This window comes from Protopterus annectens, chromosome 6.part0 (genome assembly GCF_019279795.1).
Source record: "Protopterus annectens isolate FY-2018-M chromosome 6.part0, PAN1.0, whole genome shotgun sequence".
Lineage (NCBI taxonomy): Eukaryota > Metazoa > Chordata > Ceratodontiformes > Protopteridae > Protopterus > Protopterus annectens.
Genome location: NC_056737.1, coordinates 1,726,659,474 through 1,726,672,998, shown reverse-complemented (window position 1 = coordinate 1,726,672,998; position 13,525 = coordinate 1,726,659,474).

The following is a 13,525-nucleotide window of genomic DNA, read 5'->3' as shown; positions in this document are numbered from 1 at the left end:
GGAGTGGAAGTAGGCTGCATACAGAATCAAACCCCACAACTCTAGAGATGAGGCCAGAATTTCCAGTATATGGGCCCATATCTGCTGCCTGCCCCCCTGTTAAGTCTGTGGGATGATCCCAGATGTTTAGCCAGCAAACAGGGAATACAAGCGATTGTGAAACATCTATGAGAACACACTTGTCACTGTAGCAACCCCCAAAACTGTTAGCAGAGTAATATTTCAAGTATGTCCTATCTACACTCCCATGTTGTCAAGCTGTGACCAGAGTGTATACAGTAACAGAGTGAGATGTATGTGCATAATACTAATGTTTAATCTGGAACTTTGTGTGGCTATAGTCAGGTAGTGCTAACAAACATTGCTCCCACAGGTACGTTGGATACGAACTCTGTGCTGGGAAATAAAGACCATTATAACCTGTACTGGTACTGTTCACTCTGGTATTGTAGGGAATTGTGAGTGTTGCAGTTTCTCTGAATAATAAAGTATCACTGATCACTGTCACCCACACTGTGCTAAATAATATAACTGTGTAGGAAAGCATGTATATGTGTGTGTCAGGTCACTAAAGGTGGAACAGTGCAATATTCTAGATATGTCCCGGCACACCAGCATGTGGTCAACACATGGCCAGAGTCTGTGCAGAAAGATTTGGATAGCTATGTGCACAACATCAACCTAGAATCTGGGAGTATGTGTAGATACAGTTAGTGTTAAACCTTTCCTCCACAGGTATATCAGGTTAGAGGTGTATACTGCAGGTAAAACCAGTTCATGTGTAATGATGATGACAGCCATATTACTGTTCAAAGTAAGGCTATAGGGTAGTGTAGTAAGACTTGCAAGGTACAGATAACAGCACTGACTAGGAAAGTAATGTGAACTACAGGAATATACTAGTTGTTAATTGACATCTTTCTCTCCCCCACCATCTCTCCAACAATAATCAAAATACCCACCCCAACTGGTATGTAATGACACCTATGTTCTGACAATGTTCAATTGTTTGATAAATATTTTAATTGTTCCCATGCATGTGATATATTGAATTATTCCAACATTGGTGGCATGGTGCCAGCAATGCACCTGCATGCTGTTTTATTACCACTGTGGTCCCATATATGCATGTGTTCTGTTTGCTATGCAACTGTTCGGTATCTGTTGTCTGGGTTAATGGGAATATCTATGCATGCTGTTATACCTAACCCTGGAATGTGTTGACTATTGCTAACCCACATATGATGATGAAATCTAAACACTATAGCATGCTTGGGAAGGCCGGTCCCAGCGGAGCCACCTGTCCCACCTCAGCTGGCCATGGCACCAGGCACCACCATGTCTGGAGCCCAACCCGGGACCTCCCTGTCCATTGGTCCTGCACCACCTTTGGGTGGAACTGCCTCAGGGGATGGGGCTTGCCCCCTAGTAGCAGGTGTGGACAGGCACCTGTCACCTGTCGCCAGGTCTGGGTCGTGGTGTGTAGAGAGATTAACCAGCAGTTTCGTAATCTTCTACTCTAGTTCAAAGGTTGCATGTTACAGTTAGAGAGTCAGCCTGACTCTGTGACTCAGCCCCCAGCACAGCCACCTTTGGTGCTGTGAAGGTGCAGTGGTGACTGCCCATGGGTGGGGAACTCAGTCCCACTGTTTCCACTAGGGGGCACATAGGCTTCCGATTTCTCAACACCCCTCCTAATCAAGATGTTTACCCCCATATGTGTCATATACTGCCTCTGTATGTGTGTTGTTTGCCTTGTCTGTTAACCTACCCAACCTACCACCCCAAATATACCTACTACCCCTCCCCAACATCCCACTCTCACCTGAAAAAAAAAGGACAATCTGTTCCCACAAAAACATCTCGCCCCATACATAGCTGTCCATTTCAAACATGTGTCCACTGGACACATGTAATCTGGTCTAATTGGCATAACAACTTATTATTGTTGTCCTCACTCCCTCCCAGGGGTTTCAGTGTCCAAATCTATCTCCAAATTCAGTGTATATACACAGCTACTGCTGTAAAAGAAATGGGCAGCTATGGACCTTCCCTACACCCTTCATGCACATCCCTGGCTAGTTTCCTTACTGTCTTTCCCTCTTTGTGCTCCTTTTTTCACCACATTCCTATCAACCCCTTTTTCTTTTCTTTTAAAGAAATTAGTGTGGGAATAAGTGGGAGTAAGCACTTTTTAGTAGCAGTAAGCGGGTTTAAGCCTGTTTGCACAGGGGTATGCAATGCCTGCACTGGTTAAGCAACTGAGAAGCTAAACAGTATAAACAATTGTAACGGAAGTTAGCAGTGCTTACCACTGCGCAAACCCATGCAGTCCTGCTTACAACTGCTCAAAAGTACCTTAATCACTTTGTATCTAACTGCCCTTGTTCTGCCCAGCAACAAAATTAACAGCCTCTGCAAAGCGCAAACCCAGGACCTTGCACACCATAGACAAAAGTGATTTACCACTAAATCATGTCAGATATACATAACCCTGACGTATTCACAAACATATCATCCAGCCCAGTCATTCAGTACAGAAAATGTATTCCAAAACGTAGATGTAAGTGTGTGTGTAAATATATAAATATCTAAACAGATACAACATATCTATATATGTAAAAAAAAAAAAAATATATATATATATATATATATATATATATATATATATATATGTATATATGTATATATATATTTATATAGAAATATATACATATATAGAAATATATATGAACATATATACATGCAAATGCCTACATCTATAGATATATATGTCTACATCTATATGTCAAATATAAGATATATGTAAGAAGATTATATATCTATGTAGGTATATACGAACATAGTTACATATATGTAAGTTTATACATAGATATATATATATATATATATATATATATATATATATATATATATATATATATATATCGGTATATACGGACATACATATATACGGACATACATCTGTGGATTACAATGGGGAAATAACCAAAACATAGATGTCCACATGCACCATTAATGGGGTTGAGAAGCCCCAAACAATATACGTCTTGTACAAATAGGTATACCCTCCACAGTCAAACACGTCCCCCCTACAATACACTACCAAGTGTTGCAGATCCCATACCCAGGACCAGACATGACATGGGCATCCCTAGGATACATATACACAGGCACATATATGCAGATGCACATGTATATATATATATATATATATATATATATATATATATATATATATATATATATATAAATATATATATATATATATATATGTATATATATATATATATATATATATATATATATATATATATATATATATATATATATATATGTATGTATATATACATATATATATATATATACATATATATGTAACTTCACATAAACACACACAGATATGTATAGAAAGATTCATATGTAGTACATGCACACAATATGGAACAGCCACTATGCCTACAGTTACCACCTTAACAACTGGACACTGTATGAGCCACCCAATACAAATGACAATTGTTGCCTGCAACATATACCCATAGAGAGTTCAAAGGATATAACACTACAGACAGGTTTGCATAAATGGGAAACCTTTGTTTGTGTACTATTACAGTTGTGTTTGCCATGTCACATAGCTGTTTAGACACTGACATCCATATAAACAGAGTAATCCAACTGTGAAACAGTTATATTAATACAGTAGTCTGGAAAAGTTTACAAATGTTGCTGTCCAGGCCGAGGCCATCAAGTAGTACAATAGTAAAGACAGACTGGGCCACAGGATACCAAACAATCAACAGTAAGTAATACAGATGTATAGTTCAGCAGCCTCTATCTGCACTCTGTACATAATCCCTAGGGGGTAAAGACCTCAGTTGTCACAATGGGATGTAACTGTTACATAACAAGGCATAACTGGCACCATCACAAATACACTGACAAAACAGTCTGTATGGCAGGAGGTGGTAGGCCTGCATTTATGCGAGATGGATTGTATGGTAATGTACATCCAGATACCTTAAGGCAGCATAGACATGGTGTGTGTGGGAGGTCACATCTGCTTTTATCATGTGTGCCATTAGGCTACTGACAGACATCTCAAGTACATCAAAGGACAGTACCACTGCTAGCAGGTAATGCTCCTGTGGACTACAGCAGAGATATTGGCCAAAATATGTGGAAAGTCTGACACACTCTGGACAGTAAAGAGGCATACACAGAACCCCTTAGTGCAAGACATGTGGATTAAGCCTGACAATGTGGAAGTTAACAGCCATGTAGATGGGTATAACACGTAACTACTGATATACATTTGCCCCAATATATTATGCATTCACACACCCCTGTCTGTCCTGACACATGTAAACCACTGGTACAGAGGTGCCATGACCACATATTAGCCACTAGAAATTGGCATACTTCTGTACAGCATCCCACTGCTCTGTCTGACATACATGACTATTATTGTGGCCCAGCAGCAGTACATTTGGCAAGTATCTGGACATGACATCTCACTGGGTAAGTACACTAAGCTGCTAGGCATGTAACAGTGCAGTGTGCAGGCTACAGGCAGACTGGCTCAACACTGGCCTACATTTACTATGGGGGAATGCACATGTACCAGCATGTGTCGCAGGCTCTACAGGCATGTTACAGCACAGAGTATGATACACCTGTGTGAAAGTGCATAACCGCAACCAGTGTGAATACAGCCACAGCCACATATGATAAGCTAGCGTAATATTACAGTATATGGACTATCTGGTCAACACCATCCTCATATGTGCCACTCACACAATAACCCTACATACACTGGGCTGCTACTCAGTGTGGTCTGAAGCTTGTCTGTGGTATGGGACATGTGTGTGTGTATGACCCTACAAACATTTAAGCCGATAGGGTAACATACAGTGGAGCAGCATGTAACATCAGATAGAACAGGACCAAGAACAATGACATCTACCACAGTTTGTACACAGGCCAAAGTACATATTAACAATACACACATTGTCGATAATCACCATGAGTACACAGACCTCAGTACTGAACACACAACCACAAAATATCCAGGTTATGTCATAAAATGTAACTCCTACTACACATAACATGTGTAGCAGTCTGATATCTCACTGGCTTGTTATCAGATATGATGACACTAATTATGGTGTACAGTACATATGGATCTCTTACTGCATGACATATATTCAAAGGTTGACAGAGTTGTGGCTGGAGGCACATACACAGGGCCAGTATTGACATGTTGCTGTGATACCCTCATACATTTACTGTTGTAACAGGGTTTGCTGCAACACATGTCCTATGAGGGATATGGAGTAAGTAACTCTCACAGCTGTCACTATCTACAGACTGCAATCTCACACTACCTTCTGCAGTTCACAGATAGGTGCTCTGTGGGTAACACATGAAACAAAAGGAACCACACACTGCCCAGTCTGCAGATGACCCTACAGATGGGGCTTTCCTCATATAGATAGCACTGACATGGCACCTATTAAAGCTTGTAGGACAGCCACATCCACACACACCCTGTTAAACCAACATTACTCCAAATACAGTATAGCAGCACTTATTCTGTAGTCAGGTCAAGCACATACCCCTCCTGTGTGTTGCCCCATTTTCACAGTGTATGTTGTTAGAGGTAGATCCCCAATCCATCTGAGATGCTGTTTGCCAAACAACAGATCGAGTTCCTGCTCACAGTGAATGTAAAGGCTCAACACCAGCATTATGTTCCTAGATATCTGAGTGTGTTTCCATGCAATTGGCTATGGGAAAGTTACCACAACTGTTCCACATGCAATCAGCTAGAGGAGGGCTGCAATTCGTGCAGAGGCCATCAGCTGATAATTTGCAACACTTAAAATACACATGCTGCTGCCAATGCAAAGCAAGTGTAAGTCTCCACATCCACCAGAAAGGGAGTGAGAGAGGCAGATAGAGGCACAAAAAAGTCAGGGAGAGGTGGGAGAGTCACACAACTACCAGTACAGGGTATCAAACCCCTGACGACTACGAAGTGCTATCACATGACTATGCAGTTACTGGATGTGCCACATAGGTTACATGTTAAGGAGCCCTCAAAACATATATGTGATGGTGAGTGACATCTGCAACAGGGATATGGTAGCTATACAGTAGGTGTAGTACACGTGCCTGTCTGCATGAACAGGTGCCAGCATCAAGACAGCCACAGTTTTACAGGGACGCACACACATTGACACACTTGTCAGGGCCAGGAATTCAAATCATCACTAGTGAGACTGCCACAACACAGTACTGTGCAGGTATCACATGCACCACAGGGGTCATACAGAGGTTATATGGGCAAAAGGTATGTAGAGGTGTCTGACATCAGACAACATGATTCAGTATGCCAATGGGGGTTGTAGTGAGTGTAAATGTGGTCATGCAACATCATACACCACACAAGCACACACACACACAAACACAGGGTGCCAGTACTGGCATGCATGGGTCCATTGCTTCACGGGTGTGTAGTTGTCGACTGTACCAGGCGACTATACAAGGCTAGGTGATGGGTATACCTTGGCATCAGGCCACATGACAATGGTCTGCATTGTGGCTCAGGGGTGTAGTGTCTGGATGTGACCACACAGGTGTGTCTTGTATTCACCATCCAGTCACCTGGGTGACTATTGCATGTGGCCAATGCTGTGCATTGCTTGCCATGTATGTGTTCCTTAGTCCATGACATGGATGGTGACTGGGATGTGCACACCTCCCACATGCATGTACAGTGACATTTGGAAATGTACCTGGGGTGTCTGGTACATGTTGTGTACACAGATTGTCATAATCAGATGTGCCAGTTCTGGCCTCATGTGGCAGGAACTGTTAATGGACAACAGGTTGACCCAGCACCTACATTGATAGCATAATACCAGTATTCCCTGGTGTCAGTGACATCTGTCCCTACAGGGCATGTTTTCAGGTATGGTATGTCCTTTGTGGGTCACATTTGAAGGCACCACATGTGTTGCAGGTGTTCTGTGGGGAACATGGGGAAGGTGCACTCTACATTCCTATTGGACTGATGGTCGGGGTGCCTTGCCCTCTTTCGCCCATTGCAATCACACCATGGTTGGTATCAGTGGGAAATATGCAGGGTATTACCAACATAGTGGCTGTTGCTTCGGCATGTGTGTATGTGTGTGTGTGTGTGTGTGTGTGTGTGTGTGTGTGTGTGTGTGTGTGTGTGTGTGTGTGTGTGTGTGTGTGCATGTGTGTGCGCGTGTGTGCGTGTGTGTGTGTGTGTGTGAGACATGGGTTGACAGTGTTATCTGTGTAATGCTAGGGTCACTCATTTTATTCGCCTGACTTGATGTCACATGTAGGGGTATGAATATGCACCCCAGCCTCTTGGCTATTTGACATCTGTTATTCCTGTACAGTGCACATTGTGATATATACTAGGGCCACCATATAAAAAATTTGCAAAACTTGCTTCCCATTGAGTCCAGTTGTTACACACTCACCCCTACCTCCACACAAGATACGAATTACAAACACAGACATACACACACACATACACACACACACACACACACACACACACACACACACACACACACACACACACACACCTGTCATTAGAACTCCTACTTAACTAGTTCATTACATTACAGCACTACACAGTTATAGGAGGCACAATGGAGATTACTGGAGTACTTCTTCCCCAAAGGTGTATTTTTCAAGGAATGACATCAGGAGGATTGCCAAAGTATTGCATTTGAAGTGTAGTTAGTGTGACTAGCCTAAATGCATTGCTCCCTACACAGACATAGAAACACACACAAAACATCCACAACTGCCATGTGTGGGAATAGAACCCCTACCAGAGTTCTATATCACACTACACAGTTATAGGATGCACCAAGGGAATTATTGGAGTACTCCTTCTCCGAAGGTGTATTTCTCAGTGAATGACATCAGCAGGATTGCCAAAGTAAGCCATTTGAATTGTATTGAGAGTGACTAGCCTACAATGCATTGCTCTCTACACACACAAAAACAAAATTGCCAAGTCTGAGATTAGAACTCCTACCTAACTATTACATCACACTACAGCAGTACACAGTTATAGGATGTGCTACAGAGATTTCTGGGCTATAACCTTCCCATCAGCAGCCTTGCCAAAGTAGAGCATTTCAGTTGTAGGGAGTGTGACTCCCCTAAAAAGCATTGCTCTCTACACAGACACACACACACACACACACACACACACACACACACACACACACACACACACACACACACACACACACACACACACACACACTCACACAACTGCCAAGTCTGGGATTATAACTCCTATCTAACTATTTTATCACAGTACAGCAGCATGCAGTTATCGGATGCACTACGGAGATCACAGGGCTATGACCTTCCCAGAGGTGTATTTCTAGGTGGATGGCATCAGCAGCCTTGCCAAAGTAGAGCATTTGAGCTGTAGGGAGTGTGACTACCCTAAAAGGCATTGCTCTGTACACAGAGAGAGTCAAACACACACACACTTGCCAAGTCTGGGATTAGAATTCCTACCTAACTATTTTATTACTCTACCGCAGTACACAATTATAGGACCCACTATGGAGATTACTGGGCTACAACCTTCCCAGAGGTGTATTTCTAGGTGGATGACATCAGCAGCCTTGCCAAAGTAGAGCATTTGAGTTGTAGGGAGTGTGACACAACACATGCGGGCACACACAGGGTCATATTTCACAGGTATGTGTATACAGCTGCTAGATAAATACTCGTTTGTACAGTCATGTTGCACAGCTAGCACTTGCACCACATAGTCTGCAATGCTGACAGATACCGGTGGCTAGTATCTACAGTGAGTGACATCTGAACCTCATGTGGGTATGGCCCTTTGGCTGTGTGCTGGGTGGGACAGGCCTGGATGTCTCCTTGTCACAGTCACCCTCTTCCACACATATATGTACATCTACCTTTGGCTTATGATAGCGTGTTGTCCTTAGATATATGTCTGTATTCCTATCCACTGTGTGTGCAAAGCATGAGTGGTGCATACTGAGGAGTGTCTGCATTAACATCTGCGACTGCCAGATATGTCTGGTCCACTGGTGTTTGCAGACATGGCCTTCATTTGTTTAAGTGTATGAGCATGCCCAGTATGCCCATCTGTATTGTATGTGTAGATCGAGTCCAGGTAGTTTGTACTGCAGTGCAGACCATTGTGTTGTACACCTACAGGTAGCATACTGTTTCTGCAGGGTATCTGTCAATCATTTGGCAATATGTGGACAAACTGTGCAAGGGATAGTGTGTACTGTACGTGATTGTGTCTGTGCTGCTTCAGCTGCATGGTACTGCTGTTAGCAGAGATATTCAGATGTGTACTGTTATTCACAGTGATGTCTGCCCTCATGTACTGTCAGATGGACATTCTTGCTCACAATGATGTCTTGGGGGACAAGGGTGACTGTGGTTGTGTCCAGTATTGTGGGCAGACACCTACATGTTCATAGTAAGTTATGCCATTCTGGAGGGGGAGCTGCAAACACTTGCTGCTGGGTTTGTGTATCCGGTTCAGTACTTTGGTACAGTACTGGAAGAGGATTCCATACTTGTAGGCCCATCAGCATGAGAATATGGGCTTATCTTGCTGTGGCAATGCCTCACAGCTTACAGATTCACAAAGGTCAGCCAGGGGCAGGGTCCATGAGTCAGGACATATACCCTATTGTGATGTACGGGCAGGTGTGTAGCCATCCATGTATGTATTTGCAGCCAGGGATAGTGTGTGCACACATCTTAGTGTCGGACCCTGCACATTCCATGCTTCCCATGCTCCCACCCTCCCCTGTTATTCTGACCTCTTCCGTACATTATACATACATTCTCTGATACTTTTCCTAAGGGTATCTCCCCATCACAGGTGTGTGCTAGTGTTGGTCAACAGTTCATGCAGTGGGATATGCTGGACATGTTACTGTGGTTTGTCCACATGGCCTTGCATATGGCTTATGTAGGGTGTGTTATGTTGTTACTTGGGTGTCTGTGACATAACATGCATTGACAGTACATGTGAGACACAGGCCTTTGGCAGATACCTGTGGGGCATTAGGTGTTGCTGCATGCCAGATGTGGCAGGTCATTGCATTCTGTCAGTCCTACAGTCCCAGACCACCATACAGTATATTCCCCTGGGGTGACAGGGTAGGTGTGATAGGTGTTCATGCCAATACCTTCTAACAGTCTTGCTCAGGTGGTGTGGATGCTGGCAGGGTGCTACCTACAGCAAGGGACACACTTGCATGGGACACCTGCAATGAATGCTGCAGTCTTCCGCTATTGCCATATACAGGTGGGGTCTTACTGTACCCATTCCCCACAACAGGGATATGACCAGAAAGGTGTCTGTGGGTGGCATTTGCATGAGCTGGGTGCATGTGTGCTATGGACACTACTTGAATCTGACACACAGATATGCATTGGGCATTCCAGTTATGCTTGCATGTGCTGGTACATCAGCTGTTTCCCAATACATCAGTCCTACCTCCTTTGTGATCTGCGAGTGTTTGGGCAGACAACACCAGTATCCTCCACTACAAAACTGAATAATGTGATGCATACCTGTATGTACTTTTCCAAGGGTGTGTCCATTTCACAGTGACACAATATATTCTGTATGTCTGGGGTAGTTTCCCCTGTGTACTGCTTGTATATGTTGACCAACAGCCGTGCCATGTCAGTCTTTCAGATGGTGACACATATTACCACCATACATTTGCACTGGCTTACTGCTACCTTGTGTTGTACTGATGGGTATTGTGTATGGCACTGCAGTTGTGAGGACTTGTCCCTGCCATCAGAGGTAGTGAGCAATGGCTACCAGGCTTACCTCAACATGCATACATACCGACCACTCTCACACGATATGGGACACACACCAACCTAACACAGACATACCTGCATATTTTGCAGATGCCACAACCTATTCTGCTACCTTGCCCACCTCTGTGCATCTGTGCTCTGCTGTTATTAGACCTACACATACATGCTATTATATTTCTACATAGGGTTGTGGGGGGGCACACCTGAGTGTTATGACACGTATACATCACATTGGGGGGGGTCACACTAGACCATTACTACATAATTATGTAGGGTTGGTGGGAGCACACCTGACTGTTTTTACATATCTGCACAGGATTGGGGGGCACACATGACTATTTCTACACAGGAGTGGGGGGGTACACCTGACTGTTACTACATGTCTACATAGGATGGGGGGTACACCTGATTATTTATACATTTCTACACAGGATTGGGGGGCACACCTGACTGTTACTACATTTCTACATAGGATGGAGGGGCACACCTGACTATTTCTACATTTCTACACAGGATTGGGGAGGCACACCTCACTGTTATTACATTACTACGTAGGATGGGGGGCACACCTGACACCTGTACACATTTGCTATGATTGTACTGGTATGTCAGGTACTCCATTTCATTCTGTATTCTAACCTATCGTGCTGACTAGAGGCATACCAGTGTACTACAGATCTTAGCTTTGATTTACCTGCATATTAGTTTTTGACTTCCTACTCTTCAGAAGTAACATCACACTGCCTGACCTGCTGTGGTCTGTCTGTGTAGACTGGGGGGGAGGTTACCCGCAGGCAACATGGAGAGGCCATAGCACAGCCTTTGTTTGTGTTTGTCTACACCTGTCCTGCTGGCTGTGACTGTTGTTGGGTATATGAACCCCCCTGACTGGCATGTGTGAGTCACTTACCTTGTGGCTCTCCCAGTATTGAGGGTGGTGCTGCAGGGCTGCCTATGTCGGATGCACATAGTACACTTCCTACACATGGATGAGCACAGGTAGTGTCATGATTGGCATCCCTTTTACTGTATGTGAGAGTCACAGAGAGGTGTTATTTCCTGGGTCCCTTCTGTGTTAGTGTATGTGCTATGCATTGCCTGTTTGCCAAGGCCAGGGCATACATGGCATGCCTCCTTCTGCCTACTGGGCCAGGCTCAGGTTGTTCCTCCTCTGAGTCACTCTGGGCCTGTGCAGGCCTTGGCAATGGTGGGAGCTGTGTGGCCCTGCCCCATGCTGTTCCTGTTGCAGCTGTTTCCACAGGAACATATTGTGTAGCATGGCACATATAATGGCAATATGTTCCTGTGGAAACAGCTGCAACAGGAATAGCATGGGGCAGGGCCACATGCTGTTCCTGTTGCAGCTGTTTCCACAGGAACATATTGTGTAGCATGGCACATATAATGGCAATTTGGGTACATGTAGCTGGTGAGTACTGCAAGGCTCCACCAGAAGTGTCCAGGCACTGGTACCATGACTTGAGCATCCCAAACACACACTCTACTATAATTCTGGTCTGTGCGTGTGCCTCGTTATGGAGTTCTTGCTCGATTGTGTGTGCATTTCTGATGGGTGTCATCAGCCACGGCTCCAGTGCGTATCCAGCATCCCCCACTAGGTGACCGTGAGGGATGTCCCCATTGGCAAATCTCTGGTACAGCTGCATCAGATGCCAGATGTGGGAACCGTGGTAGCTTCCAGGCCAGCCAGCACACACATTCAGTATTATGCCCTGGGAATCGCACATGACCTGGCAGTTGATAGAGGAGAAGCCCTTGTGGTTGATGTAGACCCTACCCCGCTGAACAGGTGATGCTTTGATGCATATATGCATGCAGTCTATAGCACTCACTACCTCAGGGTATTCTGCTATTTGGTGGAACAGTTACATATTGCTGGCCAACGCCTCATGGGTGTTGGGAAAATATACGTGCTCACCGACATGTGCTGACATGGCATCCAGGAAGTGGTGGAGTACCCTGGATGCTGGTGCCTGTAAGATCCCCATCATATCCCCAGTTGGCCTTTGGAAGGTACCTGTAGCTAGTATTCTTAGGCATACACATACCTTAGTATCCACTGGGATGAGTTCCCCTCTGTTCTGTGTGTCAGGTGTGGCCGGCACAGCTCAACAATTTGCTGTAGGAGGTCCCTGTCCACCCTATAGTGCTCCACTATCTCCAGATCATGTAGCCCCTGGTAGGTTACCCTGGGTCTGTACACTCTTCTCTGTCTCCTCACTGTGTGTTGGTTGACAGCATTCACATCCTCACCACCCTCAGCCTCTTCCACAAGTTGTTGTATGATAGCTATTGCAGCTCATATCATTTTTTTGTTTTGATTGTTAAAAGTTCCCTGCTTGTATGCACCGGTGGTGTAGAGTGTGGGAAAAAACAGAGGGAAAGGTGTTTGCATGGTTTATAGTAGTGTTCTGGGCTGGGCTGGTCTGCTGCCTGTGTAATTGGCTGATTCTAATACATTTCACCTGCCAGCTATGCTAGTTCTCCCTAATTACCTTCCTACTGCTGTTTTCCCTTCCCATTGCATTCCTGTTTAAGCCCGGGGGCACGCAGTGCAAACAGAGTGCTCAAATGTGCACAGTGCTGCTGTTCCCTGGTT